The 17,713-nt window shown below is 40.6% G+C and overlaps 1 pseudogene; it reads left to right on the forward strand.

Moving 5' to 3' along the window:
* Window positions 1–228: 228 nt before the first annotated feature.
* LOC115519777 lies at window positions 229–1,231 on the forward strand (annotated as a pseudogene).
* Window positions 1,232–17,713: the final 16,482 nt, after the last annotated feature.

Consider the following 17,713-nt stretch of genomic DNA (forward strand, 5'->3'; position numbering starts at 1 on the left):
CAAAAATATGTCGGCTCCACACTAGACAGAATAGGGAATGCATTGTATTGATCCAGATAAGTAATCAAACAGCAAACTAACAAGCTTTTGGAAGGGGGGGGGAAGGAGAGGGGAGGGCTGATTTCTAGAGTCCCTACATTATATTATGTAAAATAACTAGTTTTTGCCCTGGCCCTCAGCCTCCACTGCCAGGGATTCTGCCTGTGCCGCCGGGTCAGGGCCTCTGGCATGTCCCGGGGGAATGTCCTGAAGCTACCATACCACACCTGGTGGCACTGGACAGTGTTGGGCCTGGGTGGCCTGGTGCTCTGCAGTGCCGGACTTCTCTACCTGGCCTACTGTGCGGCTCTTGGCCCTAGCCTGCCAGAGGCCGCAGCCCTCCTCCCGCTGGGCCAGCACGGGCCACCACCTTCCTGGCGGTACCGTTGGCCCGTGCGCCGTGGGCGGCCACATGGCACTGTGTGGTGCACCACACTAAGGAGGCGGCCGCACGGCCCAGCAGCCAGGGTGACATGCGGGCACATTCTGCCAGTGGGCACAGGCAGCCTGGGCGCCGAGGAGCGGCTAGCCCTGGCACGCAAGCAGGCACAGCACGGTGACCTGCTGCTCCCCGCGCTGCACCACGTGTGCGAGAACCTCACGGCCAAGGTACCGGCCACGCTGGTCTGGCTGGAGGGCACGTGGCCTTTGCGTTCATGCTAAAGGCGGATGCCGACGCGTTTGCGGGGCTGGGCGAGCTGCTGGCAGAGCTGCGCACACGTGACCCCAGGCATGGTCACCGTCTCAACTGGGGCTTCCTTTTAGGCCATGGCAGCGCCAAGCCTCGGGGCCACTGGCACAAAGCCATCTGACAGCTCTGTGACTACTACCTGCCGTACACGCCGAGCAGTGGCTCTGCGCTCTCAGTGGACCTGGTGCACTACCTGTGCCGCAGCTTGAGCACTTGCACACGTGGCACAGCGAGGAGGTGTCCCTGGGCGCCTGGCCGGCGTCAATGGGTGTCCGGCACGAGTACGACCCCTGCTTCCACACCGAGTCTAAGTCCAGCGGCTGTAGCGACCTGTACTCAGTGACACGCAAGCTGAGCCTGGAGGACATGCTGAAGAAGCGCAAGGCCCTGATGGGAGAGGACCACCTGTGCAAGCAGGACATGCAGCTGCGCCTTTCCTACGTCTTCGACTGGTGGGCGCCTCCCCCACAATACTGTCAGAGGAAGGAGGGCCTCCCCTGAGCTGCAGCCTAGCTGACCTGCCACAGTCACAACAGCACTGTTGGGAGCCAGGACAGATGCTTTGGGAGGTGGCTGGCACAGCCAGTCATTCAGGGGCCGGTGGGGCAGATGATGAGTGGCCTCCCACTGGCCTCGCATGGACAAAGCTGGCAGCTTCTGGCTAGTGGTTCAAAACGAGTCCAGCCCCCAGGAGACCTGGTTTATTCAGTGCCAAATGGGGTTTTCAGGCAGAAGCCAAGCAGCAGTGGGCAGCTCCTGGATCCCAACTCTGGTAGGCACCCTGGGCTGTACACTCCAGTGGCCACCATGGGGCCTCACTCAAAGAGCATCTTGTTCAGGGTCTGGGAGACCCATGGTACTTGCCAGGACAACACATGATGTCCAGGTACAAATGCTTGTCACTGGATTTCAGGCAGTGTTGGCCTAGACTGGGAAGATGTCCGGTTTGGGGTGTGATGGCAGACAGCAGGGGCTTGCAGCCCCACCTCAGCCTGTCCGCTTGCTGTTCTCTCCCAAGGTAGGGGCAAGCAGCCAGAGGCTGGAGCTGACAGGCGCTTGCAGACCCTGACCCCAAAGAAAGAATCTGGACTTGTTCAGGGGTGGGGACTGTGTCATTTCCTACATCCTGTGTTGACCATCCACCTAGGAAATCCCTGCACCAATAGCTGTGGCTGCAGGGAAATGACCCTTGGACCCTTACATGTTGCAACTTAGCTCTGTGTTGCACTCCAATGGCGTTTATCAAAATTGCTATAGATTTCCTGCGTTAGGTTACCTTCTTTAATATGTCATGTTGGTATCTTTTGTCATGTGTAAGTTTAAAATTTAACTTTGTGTTATGTTACTTAGCTTCAATGGTATTTTGCTCTGTGTTGCTCTAGAATGAATTTGTGACAAATGTAATTCAGGGCTAGCCTGTGACTTATTTATAAATAACATAAATTTGTGTAGATGAGGGTTTAAGTTGGGAATGTGTGGGTCTCAGTATTTTTAAAATTATTTAAGGGCAAATTTTTCTTCAGAACGTGGAATTTGTGGATTAATCCATTTTTACAACTTGCATTGTAGAGCCATTGCTGCATGCGTATTTAAATGTGGAAGAATTCTAAAACTGTCAAAAAATGAAATAACTAGTTTTTAACAAAAATTATGAATCATGCAAAGAAGTAAGAAGGTACAGTCCACACAAAACAAAACAGTCACTAGATACTGTCCCCAAGGAGCTCAAATGTTGGAATTACATGATAAAAACTTTAAAATAACTGTTATAAATATGCTTAGCAAATGAAAAAACATGTTTAAAAATTTTTTTTAAAGCATGAGAATAACATCTCACCATATAAAAAACTTTCAATGAAGAAACCAAATAAAACTTCTGGACAGAAAGTTCAATAACTGAAATTAAAAAGCCACTAAATAAGGTCAACAAATAATTGGAACTGGCAGGGAAAAATAGCAGTAAGCTTGAAGATCGGTCAATTGAGATGATCTAATCTGAGGGATGAAAGAGAAGAAGAGGGAGGAGGGAAGAGAAGAGGGGAGAAGAAGGGAGGAGAAGAAGAAAAAGGGAGAAGAAGAAGAAGGGAGAAAAAGAAGGGAGAAGGGAGAAGAAGAAGGGAGAAGGGAGAAGAAGACGGGAGAAGGGAGAAGAAGAAGAAGGGAGAAGGGAGGAGAAGGGAGGGGGAGGATGGAGGGGGACGACAGAGGGGGAGGAGGAAGAAGAAGGAGGAGGAGGGAGGAGAAGGAGAAGGGAGAAGGGAGGAGAAGAGACGAAGAAAGAAGAAAGAAGAAGAAGAAGAAGAAGAAGAAAGAAACCCAAAATGTCAGAGTCCACTGAAACACCATCAAGTGCACCAGATGTACAGTAAAGGAGTCCCAGAAGGAAAGGAGACAGGGGCACATTTCAAAACTATTTCAAGACCAATTAGTTCCCAAATTTAAAGAAAAATAGTAATCTACTTATCCAAGAAGCAATGAATTTCAATTACAATAAACAAAAAGAGATTCACACATAGTCAATCAAAGTCAAACTGTCAAAAGCCAGACATTGAAAGCAGTAAAAAAAAAAAAAAAAAAAAAAAAAAAAAAAAATAATCCAATTAAAAATGTGAATAAGAAATGAAAAGACATTTCTCCAAAGAAGACATCCAGATGGCAAACAGACACATGAAAACATCACTCATCATCATGGAAATGCTAATCAAAACTAAAGTGAGACCTCACACCTGTCAGAATGGCTAAAATCAACAACACAAGAAACATGTGTTGATGAGGCTGTGGAGAAAAAGGAATCCCTTTACACTGTTGGTGCGAATGCAAACTTGCGTACCACTGTGGAAAACAGGTTGGAGTTTCCTCAAAAAGTTAAAAATAGCACTATCCTATGATCCAGTAATCACCTTACTGGGTATTTACCCCCAAAATACAAAAACCTTAATTCAAAGGGATACATGTGCTCTTGTGTATATAGCAGCATTATTCACAATAGCTCAATTACGGAAACAGTCCAAGTGTCCATCTACAGATGAATGAATAAAGAAGATGTAGTTTATATATATACACAATGGAATATCATTCAGCCATAAAAAACAACGAAATCTTGCCATTTCCAACAACGTGGAGGGACCTAAAGAGTATAATGCTAAGCAAAAGAAGTCAGTCAGAGACAGACAAATACTATATGATTTCACTCATATATGGGACTTAAAAAACAAACAAAAAGGAGCAAAGGGGGAAAGAGAGAGAGAGGCAAATCAAGAAACAGACTCCCAGCTATAGAGAACAAACTGATGGTTACCAGAGGGATGGGTAAAATAGGTGATGCGGATTAAGGAGTGCGCTTGTCATCATGAGAATACTGTGTGATGCATGGAATTGTTGAATGACTGTATTGTATACCTGAAACTAATATAACACTGTATGTTAATTATACTGGAATTAAAATTAAATTAAATGAATGTAGTAGAAAAAAATTACTCCTAAGGGATCCACATTTAGATTAACCACTGACTTCTCAGCAGACATCATGAAGACCCATGAGCAATGGAATGACTTATTCAAAATCAAAGAAAAGACCATCAACCAATAATTCAGAGTCCATAAAAACTATCTTTCAAAAATGAAGGTGAAATTAAGATCATCCCAGACCAAAACAAACAAACAAACAAACAAACAAAAAACTGACAATCTGTCTCTAACAGGTCAGACATGTATGCAGTTGAATCTTCTATTCATAACTGCATAGAAGAGTAATTACAAAATTGTGTTGAAGGGCTTAAAATTGACGACCTTATAAAGACATAATATATATGAAAATGGTACCACAAATGCATGGGGAGATAACATAGCCATACTGGAGCAATGTGTTTGTATACAATTGAAATTAAGTTGGTACTAATGTGAACTAAAATGATTTAAGTTAAAATGTACTTATAATCCCAGAGTGATCACTAAGGAAGTAAGTAAAAAGTGACACAAAAATATATAGGAGTTAAACAGTAGAATAAACAATATCTATTCTTAAAATTTTTTTATGTTGGGGCGCCTGGGTGGCGCAGTCGGTTAAGCGTCCGACTTCAGCCAGGTCACGATCTCGCGGTCCGGGAGTTCGAGCCCCGCGTCAGGCTCTGGGCTGACGGCTCGGAGCCTGGAGCCTGTTTCCGATTCTGTGTCTCCCTCTCTCTCTGCCCCTCCCCCGTTCATGCTCTGTCTCTCTCTGTCCCAAAAATAAATAAATGTTGAAAAAAAAAATTAAAAAAAAAAAAATTTTTTTATGTTTATTTATTTTGAGGGAGAGAGAGACAGAGCACGAGTGGGGAGGGGCAGAGAGAGGGAGACACAGAATCTGAAGCAGGCTCCAGGCTCTGAGCTATCAGCACAGAGCCTGACATGGGGCTTGAACTCACGAACTGCGAGATCATGACCTGAGCCGAAGTCAGACACTTAACCGATTGAGCCACCCAGGTGCCCAACAATACCTATTTAATACAGAAGAAGCCAGTAACACAGAAATGGAGAAAAAAAATAGACACAGAAATGTAGAAAACAAAGAGTCACAAAATGGTAAATGGTGCAGTAAGAAGCTCCAAGAATCCATCCCTCCAGCAAAACCAATACTGAAATGATAAAAACTGTCAAAAATCACTATTTTGGAAACCTACTCTAGTTGAAAATTTGAAGTGATCAGTGGAGTCCCTGAAGAAGAAAGAGGGTGGTAAATTTAAATGCTTGGCATTTAAATATTGGTAAATTTAAATGCTTGGCATAGTAGTTATCAGCCCTAAGCCCCAGCCATGCAGAAGCTAGAAATTGAGATTCTGTTCCATATCCTGCTGTGGCTTGTTAGTTCCAGATGAGCTTTGTCCTCCAAAATCTAGGTTTACATTTTGATCTGATTGGTTTGGTTATTCATTTAAGAAACAGCACAGAGAGTGACCATTTTAAACTCAGACAGAAGTGATTTCTACTGTCTGAAGAAAGAATTTAAAGGGACAAAACACTTGTATTTTCCTTTTGGGTCCAAGTATTTAAGGAGAACTCTGTCAGGGCACTGGCTAAACATGTAGATAGTAGAACAGAGACATCATGGTCACACATGACAAGGAATACAACATTTGCAAAAATAGTTTGGAAAAGCCTTTTTTTTTTTTTTTTTTTTTTAAGAGAGAGAGCATGCTCACCCAATGCAGGGCTGGATCCCACAACCCTAGGATCATGACCCAAGCCAAAATCAAGAGTTGGGCATTCAACCGAGCCACCCAGGTGCCCTGGAAAACTCACCTTTTAAAGAAACAGTAATTTTGCAGGAAGGTAAGATGGCAGAGGAGCAGGGTGACCCTAAGCTCATCTCTTCACTTCAACAGCTAGATTAATATTGAATCATTCTGAACACCCAAGAAATCAATTGGAAATCTTAGAGAACAAAGGTGCATTTCTACAAACCAGAAAAACTACTTGTAGAAGGTAGGACCTGGGTAGAGTTCATGGGAGAAAAGGGCTGCAGTCAAACCCCAGGGGAGGGAGCCCTGACTGTGTTGGGAATAAGGAGAGAGAAGGAGGAGAGAGAAAGCACAGAAAAAAAAAAAAAAAAAAGAAAATATGCACAGAGGACTGTACAAGAAAACTACTCCCCAAAACCTTTGACAAGGAAAAATACAACACCGCCAGTCTTCTATAAACAACAGAGTGCAGATTCCAAAGTTTTGGATGTCTATGAAATTGTGGTTCATGCGTGGGGAGCTGAGCAGTGTTCTGGTGGGAGAGCAGTGTTGAGCCCCAGTAGCAGAAAGCCTGAGGGTCCCCAGGGTCACACGGTGAGAAGTGATTCTCCTGTTTGGAGTGCATTTTGGAGAATGATATAGCCTCTCCACAGACAAAGGACCCTGTGGGCATCATCAAGCTATCCCGCTCACCATAATAGGAACAAAGATGGTGACTGAGAGCAGCAATCCCTGGCACCAGCTATGTGTTGCGATTTACCATAAACTCTGATACAATGCACGGTTGGGTGACGGTCTTCTACGGTCTTCTATGACAAGATGGCACTAGCCACAATGCAGTATTACCCTCCCCCCAGAAGACCAGTATGGGTCTTCTACAAGGGTCTCTGTACAAGTGTCTCTGTAGCGTGGGGTTTTGAAACACAGCCACACCTGAGTTAAAAAACAGGCGTGCTGTGGCATTTGGCAGGCTGACAGCTCAGAGACAAGATGAAGGTGGAGATCTGATGGAAACCAGGGACACAGGTGGGGTCACTGTTTGAGTGTCTCTGACGGCTCACTGAACAGGGATGGCTGCATTTCCTGCTCCCAAGAGAGAACAGGGTAAAGAATGTCTTCCCCTTATCCACCAGCTTGAACTACCTCAGTGAGCTAAACAGCGCCACCAAGCAGACAGAAGCCACTACACCAAGCACTACCTTCCTGCTCCCTGCAGGCACATCTCCACTACAGCAGTTGCACCTGAGAATCAGAGTAGCAGGTTCCTCCCCCAGAAGACCAGCACAAACCCCTCATCCATAGTGATTTAGTCTGCTGATCATAAACTGCTGCAAGCTTCACCTCTAGGGGAAAAAGGATCTTGCTTCATTTGTTTTTTGTATTTGTTTCACTATTTTGTTTTGCTGACAGAGAAAGCAATTTTTAAGTTTTTAAAAATTTTTTACATATTTGTTACTTTTATATATGTATTTAAAAATTGTAATGTAATCCATTCCTTTTCTTTCTTTCTACCTTTTTTCTATCAAGCTTCTCATAACAAGCAGACTAAAACACACGTAGGATCTAGCGTCCTTTGTGTACTTTATTTTTAATTTTTAATTTAATTCAATTTTTAGGTTTTATTTTATTTTATTTTGCTTTTGTTTCCCTCTGTCTCCAAAATGACAAGATGGAGGAATTCATCTAAAAGATATTAACCTAAAAGGAACAGGAAGAAATGATGGCCAGGGATTTAATCAATGCAGATGTAAGTAAGAGGTTTGAACTAGAATTTAAAACAATTATAAGATTATTAGTTGGGCCTGAAAAAAGCACAGAAGACACTAGAGAATCCCTTACTGCAAAGATAAAAGAACTAAAATCTAGTCCAGCTGAAATTAAAAATACTATAACTAAGATGAAATCACAAATGGAGGCTGTAAAATCAAGGACAGCAGAGGCAAAGCAGCATATCAGTGATACAGAAGATAAAATCATGGAAAATAGCACAGATGAAATGAAGAGAGAAAGAAAGGTCATGGACCATGAAGGCAGCCTTAAGGAACTCAGTGACTTATTAAAATGCAATAACATTAACATTTGTATCATAGGATGCCAGAAGATGAAGAGAGAGAAAGAAAGAGGGCAGAAGGTTTATTTGGCCAAATTAAAAAAAAAAAAATTAATGTTTATTTTTTTGAGACAGACAGAGACAGAGCACGAGTGGGGGAGGAGCAGAGAGAGAAATAGAGAGAGTGAGATAAAGAATCTGAAACAGACTCCAAGCTCTGAGCTGTCAGCACAGGGCCTGACGCAGGGCTCAAACTCATGAATTGTGAGATCATGACCTGAGCCAAAGTTGGACACTTAACTGACTGAGCCAACCAGGTACCCTTGACCAAATTATACCTGAAAACTTCCCTAATCTTGAAAGAAAACAGACATCAAAATCCAAGAAGCACAGAGAATTCCCATTACATTCAACAAAGGCTGATCATTGCCAAGGCATATCATAGTCAAATTCACAAAATATACAGGCAAGGAAAGAACCCTGAAAGCAGCAAAAGGGTAAAAAAAAGTCCTTAACCTACAAGGGAAGACAAATCAGTTTTGCAACAGATCTGTCCACAGAAACACAGCAGGCCAGAAACAAGTTGCAGGAAATACTCAACGTGCTGAATGGGAAAAATATGTGGCCAAGAATTCTTTATCCAGCATGGGTGCCATTCAATATAGAAAGAGAGATAAAGAATTTCCCAGACAAAAGCTAAAAGGTTCATGACCACCTAAACCAGCCCTGCACAAAATTTTAAGGAGGACTCTGAGTGGAGAAAAAAAAGACCAAAGCAACAAACACTAGAAAGGACCAGAGAACATCACCAGAAACACCAACTCTACAGGTAAAACAATGGCACTAAATTTGTATCTTTCCATAGTGACTCCGAATGTAAAGGGACTAAATGATCCAATCAAAAGACACAGGGCATCAGAACGGATAAAAAAACAAAAAACAAACAAAACAAGATCCATCTACATATTGCCTACAAGACAGTCATTTTAGACCCAAAGACCCCTGAATATTGAAAGTGAGGGGATAGAAAACCATCTATGATGCTAACGGATGTCAAAAAAACCAAAGTAGCCATACTTACAAGAAACAAATTAGATTTTAAAACAAAGATTGTAAAGAGATAAAAAAAAGGGGGGGGCATTATATCATAATTAAGGGGTCTATCCATCAAGAAGCATTAATATTTGTAAATACTTTTGTCCCCAATGTGGAACCCCAAATATAGAAATCAATTAATAACAAATGTAAATAAACTATTGAAAATAATACAATGTTAGTAGGGGACTTTAACACCACCCTTACAACAATGGACAGATCATGTAAGCAAAAAATCAGTAAGGAAACAAGGGCTTTGAATGACACACTGGACCAGATGGACTTAACAGATAAGCAACCGAATACACACTCTTCTCGAATGCACACGGGACATTATCTAGAATAGACCACATACTGGGTCACATATAAGTCCTCAGCAAGTATAAAAAGATTGAGAGAATATTATGCATATTTTTAGATCACAATGCTATGAAACCTGAAGTCAACTGCAAGAAAAAATTTAGAAAGTCCTCAAGTACATAAAGGTTAAAGAAATTCCTACTAAAGAAAGAATGGGTTGGCCAGAAATTAAAGAAATAAAAAATATATATATGGAAGCAAAAGGAAATGAAAACATGATAATCTAAAAACTTTGGGATATAGCAAAGGCAGTCGTAAGGGGAAATACATGGCAATTCAGGCCTATCTCAAGAAGCAAGAAAGGTCCCAAATACAAAACCTAACCTTACACCTAAAGGAGCTAAAAAAGAAACAGCAAATGAAGCCTACAGCCAGAAGAAGAAGGAAAATAATAAAGATAAGAGCAGAAATAAATGGTATAGAAACAAACAAAAAACAAACAGTAGAACAGATCAATGGAAGTAAGAGCTGACTATTTGAAAGAATTAACAAATTCACAAACCCTTAGCCAGACTCCAAAAAGAAAAGAGAAAGGACCCAAATAGATAAAATCATCAGTGAAAGAGGAGAGATCACAACCAACACCAGAAAAATATAGACAATTATAATACTCTGAAAAATTATATGCCAACAAACTGGGCAATCTGGAAGAAATGGACAAATTCCTAGAAACATACAAACAACCAAAACTGAAACAGGAAGAAATAGAAAATTTGATCAGACCTGTAACCAGCAAAGAAATTGAATCAGTAATCAAAAATCGCTCAACAAACAAAAGTCCAAGGCAGATGCCTTCCCAGGGGGAATTCTACCAGACATTTAAAATAGAGTTAATACCTACTCTTCTCAAACTCTTCCAAAAAAAATAATAATAAAATTTAAAAAAATATATACATCTATATAGAAGGAAATCTTCCAAACTCATTATATCGAGCTAGCATTACCTTGGTTCCAAAACCAAAGACCCCACTAAAAAGGCAAATTACAGGCCAATATCTATGATGAGCATGGATGCAAAAATTGTCAACAAGATACTAGAAAATTGAATCCAACAATACATTAAAAGAATTATTTATCACTATAAAGTGGGATTTATTCCTGGGCTGCAGGGGTAGCTCAGTATTTGCAAATCAATCAAAGTGATTAAGAAAAGGATAAGAACATGATCATCTCAATAGATGCAGAAAAGACATTTGACAAAGTGCAACATCCACGCATTATTAAAACCCTCAACAAAGCAGGGTAAGGGGAACATACCTCACCATCATAGGGCCATATATGAAAAATCCACAGCTAATATCATCCTAAATGGGGAAAAACTGAGAGCTTTCCTTCTAGGCTAAGGAACAAGACAGGGGTCCACTCTCACCACTGTTATTTAACATAGTACTGGAAGTACTAGCCTCAACAGTCATACAACAAAAAGAAATAAAAGGCACCCAAATTGGCAAGGAAGAAGTAAAACTTGCACTATTTGCAGATGAGATGAGACTCTATGCAGAAAAGCCAAAAGATTCCAGAAGAAAACTGCTAGAACTGATATACAAATTCAATAAAGTCACAGGATATAAAATCAACATACAGAAATGTGTTGCATTTCTATACAACAATAATGAGGCAGCAGAAAGAGAAATCAAGAATTGATCCCACTTACGGCTGCACCAAAAAACATAAGATACCTAGAAATAAACCTAACCGCACAGGTAAAAAATTTGGAGTCTGAAAACACTTATGAAAGAAACTGAAAAGGATACAAAGAAATGTGAAAACATCCCATGCTCATGGATTGGCAGAAAAATATTGTTAAAATGTCTCAATTACCCAAATTTAATGCAATTCCTATCAAAGTACCACCATCATTCTTTGCCGAGCTAGAACAAACAACCCTAAATTCGTATGGAACCACAAGAGACCCCAAATAGCCAAAGCCATCTTGAAAAAAAAGAAAACTGGAGGTATCACAATTCCAGACATAAAGTTATATTACAAAGCTGTAGTCATCAAGACAGCATGGTACTGGCATAAAAACAGACACCTAGACCAAAAGATGAATAGAAACCAGAATTGAACCCACAACTATATGGGACAATTAATCTCTGGCAAAGTAGGAAAGAATATGCAATGGGAAAATGTCTTTTCAACAAGTGGTGTTGGAAAAACTGGACAGCAACAGGCAAAACAATGAAATGGGGCCACTTTCTTACAGCATACACAAAAATAAACTCAAAATGGAGAAACACCTAAATGTAAGCCAGGAAACCATCAGAATTCCAGAGGAGAACACAGGTAGCAACCACCTTGACCTCAGCCACAGCAACTTCTTACTAGACATGTCTCCAGAGGCAAGGGAAACAAAATCAAACATGAACTATTGCAACTTCATCAAGATAAAAAAACTTCCTTACAGCACAGGAAACTATCAGCAAAACTAAAAGGCAGCCTATAGAATGGGAGATGATATTTGCAAAGGACATATCTGATAAAGGGCTAGTATCTAATATCTATAAAGAACTTGGCAAATTCAACACCCAAAGAGTAAATAATCCAGGAAAGAAATGGACAGGGGAGGAGCCAAGATAGTGGAACAGCATGGGATGTTTTTGGCATCTCGTGTCCATGAAATGCAGCCAGATAAACACTATACCATCCTGCGCACCTAGAAAATTGATTTGAGGAGTAACACAACAATCTGCACAACCTGAATCACAGAACCCAGCAGGTATGCAGCACAAAAAGGTGAACTGGGGGAGAGAAGCCATGGAGGGCAGGGAGTGTTTCTGCTTGCAGGGAGAGGATGCAGTCGGGGGGAGAGTATGGGAAAAGCACCCACACACACAAAAGAGGTGGAGAGAAAGTGGAAAAGTGGAAGCAGCCACAGGGAATGAACTAAAAAGGGAGAAAGGAGAAAGGAGAGGGTTTAAATTCTATTAAGACTCTATAAACAGGGGGAGTGCAGTCTGAACTCCACAGCTAGATACCTGGTGGTACTCTGGTGGGAAAGGCAAATCTCCAGGAGCAGAGTGAGGTCCAGGGGGTCCTCCTAACACGGAGAGAGGTGGTTCCCCTTCTGGGAGGACATCTGGTACAGGCTGTGTGGCCACGCCACAGGCAAAGGTCGTAATGGAGTCTGGAGAGCAATCACATTTGCTGGTGCTGGAACAAGGTCGTTAAGGGTGAAGCCTGGTGCCAGATGTGTGTTGTGTTTTCCATAATCCCTGAAATGCTGCTGCTACACGATTGCATGAACTTTTTCCAGGGCGGGCTGGACCCAGCTGCAGTCTCTGGACATCCGCAACAGCATGGTCCCATGAACATCCCTGGGGAGGCTGGCACCTGGCCATTGCTGGGTGAGACCATCCCATAGAGGGTCATAACAGGTCAAATCCGCAGTCCCTCAGAAGCGAGGGGTAGGGAAACACATTTGCATCTGAGATAAAACTCAGGAGGGAGGTGCCACCTGGCAACCTGACAGCTTGGTCATAGTGTAAAAGAAGAGAGTGGATGGAAGCCAAAGACAAAGGACAGGTGTGCTATTGCTGATTGGGGAAACAGAGTTTGGATACTAGAGACTGGGTAGCTGGGTGATGCCATTTTCATCCCCCCCACGCATGTGCATACACACCTACAAGCACTACAACAATCCAACCCAGTAAGCTAAGCAGCACCATCTAGTGGAGAATGGAGCTGTTACACTAAGCCCCGCCCAACAGGGACAACCTGGCTCTTCAGGAACACCCCTCTGACTGCTTAGTTTAAGGACTTTTATAAAGTGCTTCATAGTTTGACTTCTAGAGGAAACATGTAATTTCACTTTTCACTGGTCCAGCTATTCAATTTGTTTTCTTTTTCTTTTCTTTTGCTTGAATACAGAAAAAGAAAAATTTATTTTTATTAAAAATATTTTTCTTTAATTTTATTCTACTATATTTTCCACTTGTTTGAAAATATTTCAAATTCTATTTTACCTCCATAATTTCATTTTGTTCTATTTCTTTGTATTTATTTTTTAAATTTGCAAACATTTTCCATTTTTTTCCTTTGTCTCTATTTTTTTCCTTTATTCTCTAATCCATCAAGCTCTTTTCAACAACCAGACCAAAAGACATATGACCTAGCATCATTTATTTGATTTTTGTTTCTGTGTCTGTGTTGTTTTTAATTTTTTTAATTTTAAATTTTTTCCCTTATTAATTCCCTTTCTTCCTTCAAAATGATGAAATGAAGGAATTCATGCCAAAGAAAGAGCAGAAAGAAACAACAGCCAAGGACTTATCAACACAGATACAAGCAAGATGTCTGAACCAGAATTTAGACTCATGATAATAAGAATAATAGCTGGGGTCAAAATTAGATTAGAATCTCTTTCTGAGGATATAAAATAAGAAAATGCTAGTCAGGGAAGAAATAAAAAAATGCTATAACTGAGCTGCAATCATGAATGGAGGCCACGGAGACAAAGATGGATGAGGCAGAGCAGTAAATCAACAATATGGAGGACAAGCTTGTGGAGAATAATGAAGCAGAAAAAAAGAGGGAGACTAAGGCAAAAGAGCATGATTTAAGAATTAGAAAAATCAGCGACTCATTAAAAAGTAACATCAAAATCATATGGGTCCCACAAAGATGAAGAGAGAGAAAAAGGGGTAGAAGGGTTATGTGAGTACATCATAGCAGAAAACTTTCCTAACCTGGGGAAAGACACAGACCTCAAAATCCAGAAAACACAGAGGACTCCCATTAGATTCAACAAAACTGACCATCAACAAGGCATATCATACTCAAATTCACAAAACAGTCAGGCAAGGAGAGAATCATGAAAGTAGCAAGGGAAAAAAAGTCCTTAACCTACAAGGGAACACAGATCAGGTTTGCAGAAACCTATCCACAGAAACTTGGCAGGCCAGAAAGGAGTGGCAGGATATATTCAGTGTGCTGAATCAGAAAAAATACGCAGTGAAGAATTCTTTCTCCAGCAAGGCTGTCATTCAAAATAGAAGGAGAGAGAAAAAGTTTCCCAGACAGACAAAACTTAAAGGAGTTTGTGACCACTAAACCAGCCCTGCAAGAAATTTTAAGGGGGACTCTCTGAAGGGACAAAAGACAAAACAAAACAAAAAAGACCAAAAGCACAAAGACTAGAAAGGACTAGGGAACACTACCAGAAACTCCAACTCTACAGGCAACACAATGGAAAAAAGTTCATATCTTTCAGTATTCACGCTAAATGTCAATGGACTAAATGCTCCAATAAATAGACATAAGGTAACAGAATGGATAAGAAAACAAGATCCATCTATATGCTGTTTACAAGAGACCCACTTTAGACCTAAAGACACCTTCAGATTGAAAGTAAGGGGATGGAGAACCATCTATCATGCTAATGGTCAACAAAAGAAAGCTGGAGTAGCCATACTTATATCAGACAATCTAGACTTTAAAATAAGGACTGTAACAAGAAATGAAGAAGGGCATTATATCATACTTAAGTGGTCTATCCACCAAGAAGACGTAACAATTGTAAACACTAAGCTCCAAATGTGGCAGCACCCAAATATATAAATCAATTAATCACAAACATAAAGAAACTCATTGATAATAATACCACAGTTGTAGGGACTTCAACACCCCACCTAGAACAATGGACAGGCCACCTAAACAGAAAATCAACAAGGAAACAATAGCTTTGAATGACACACTGGACCAGATGGACTTAACAGATATATTCAGAAAATTGCATCCTAAAGCAGTTGCATCCTAAAGCAGAAGAAATACACCTTCTTCTCTAGTGCACATGGAACATTCTCCAGAATAGATCACCTACTGGGACACAAATCAGCCCTAAACAAGTACAAAAAGACTGAGATCATACCGTGCATATTTTCAGACCACAACTCTATGAAACTCAAAATCAACCACAAGAAAAAATGTGGAAAGATAACAAATACTTTGAGACTAAAGACCATCCTACTAAAGAATTAATGGGATAACCAAGAAGTTAAAGAGGAAATTCGAAAGCACCTGGAAGCCAATGAAAACGATAAAACCACAGCCCCAAACCTCTGGGACTCAGCAGAGAGGGAAGTATATAGCAATCCAGGTCTTCCTAAAGAAGGAAGAAAGGTCTCAGATACACAACCTAACCTTACACCTTAAGGAGCTGGAAAAAAACAGCAAATAAACCAAAAACCAGCAAAAGACAGGAAATAATAAAGATTAGAGCAGAAATCAATGCTATCAAAACCAACCAAACAAACAAACAAAAACAGTAGAACAGATCAATGAAACCAGAAGCTGCTTCCCTGAAAGAATTAACAAAATCGATAAACCCTTGCCAGTTTGATCAAAAAGAAAAAGGAAAGGACCGAAATAAATAAAATCAAGAATTAAAGAGGTGAGAGCACAACCAACACAGCAGATACAAATAATAATAAGAGAATATTATGAGCATTACACACCAATAAAATGGGCAATCTGGAAGAAATGGACAAACTCCTAGAAACATAGCAACTACCAAACCTGAAACAGGAAGAAATAGAAATAATGAACAGACCCATAACAAGTAAAGAAATCAAATTAGTAATCAAAAATCTCCCAAAAAACCAGAGTCTTTGGCCAGATGGCTTTCCAGGGGAATTCTATCAAACATTTAAGGAAGAGTTAATACCTATTCTCTTGAAGTTGTTCCAAAAAATAGAAACGGAAGGAAAACTTCCAAACTCTTTCTATGAAGCCAGCATTACCTTGATTCCAAAACCAGACAAAGACCCCATGAAAAAGGAGAACTATAGACCAATTTCCCTGATGAACATGGATGCAAGAATCCTCAACAAGATATTAGCCAACCAAATCCAACAATACTTTAAAAAAATTATTCACCACGACCAAGTGGGATTTATACCTGGGATGCAGGGCTGGTTCAATACCCAGAAAACAATCAATGTGATACATCACATCAATAAAAGAAAGGATAAGAACCACATGATCCTCCCATTACATGCAGAGAAAGCATTTGACAAAATACAGCATCCTTTCTTGATAAAAAGCCCTTAAGAAAGTAGGGACAGAAAGATCATGAAAGCCATACATGAAAGACCCAACACTAAAATCATGTTCAATGGGGAAAAACTGAGAGCTTTCTACCTAAGGTCAGGAACAAGATAGGGATGTCCACTCTCACAACTGGTATTCAACATAGTATTGGAAGTCTTATCCTCAGCAATCAGACAACACAAAGAAATAAAATACATCAAATCAGCCAGGAGGAGTTCAAACTTTCACTCTTCACAGATGACATGATACTTTATATGGAAAATCCAAAAGATTCTACCAAAAAACTGCTACAACTGATCCATGAATTCAGCAAAGTTGTAGGATATAAAATCAATGCACAGAAATCGGTTGCATTCCTATACATCAATAATGACACAATAGAAAGAGAAATCAAGGAATCGATCCCATTTACAATTGCACCAAAAACCATAAAATACCTAGGAATAAATCTAACCAAAGAGGTGAAAAATCTATACACTGAAAACTACAGAAAGTTTATGAAAAAAAACTGAAGACACACAAAAAAGGAAAAATATTCCATGCTCCTGGATAGGAAGAACAAATATTATTAAAATGTCAGTACTACTCAAAGCAATCTACATATTCAATGCAATCCCTATCAAAATAACACCATCATTCTTCACAGAACTAGAACAAACAATCCTAAAATCTGTATGGAACCAGAAAAGAATAGCCAAAAGCAATCTTGAAAAACAAAACCAAAGCCGGAGGTATCACAATCCCAGACTTCAAACTGTATTACAAAGCTGGAATCCTCAGGACAGTATGATACTGGCACAAAAACAGACACTCAGATCAATGGAACAGAATAGAGAACCCAGAAATGGACCCACAAGTATATGGCCAACTAACCTTTGACAAAGCAGGAAAGACTATCCAATGGAACAAAGACAGTGTCTTCAGCAAGTCATGCTGGGAAAACTGGACAGAGACATGCAGAAAAATGAACCTGAACCACTTTCTTACACCATACACAAAAATAAACTCAAAATGGATGAAAGACCTAAGAGACAGGAAACCACCAAAATCCTTGAGGAGAAAACAGGCAACAACCTCTTTGACTTAGGCCGTAGCAACTTCTTACTTGACACGTCTCCAGAGGCAAGGGAAATAGAAGCAACAACAAACTATTGGGACCTCATCATGATAAAAAGCTTCTGCATAGCAAAGGAAACAATCAACAAAACT

This window comes from Lynx canadensis, chromosome C1, assembly GCF_007474595.2.
Source record: "Lynx canadensis isolate LIC74 chromosome C1, mLynCan4.pri.v2, whole genome shotgun sequence".
NCBI lineage: Eukaryota > Metazoa > Chordata > Mammalia > Carnivora > Felidae > Lynx > Lynx canadensis.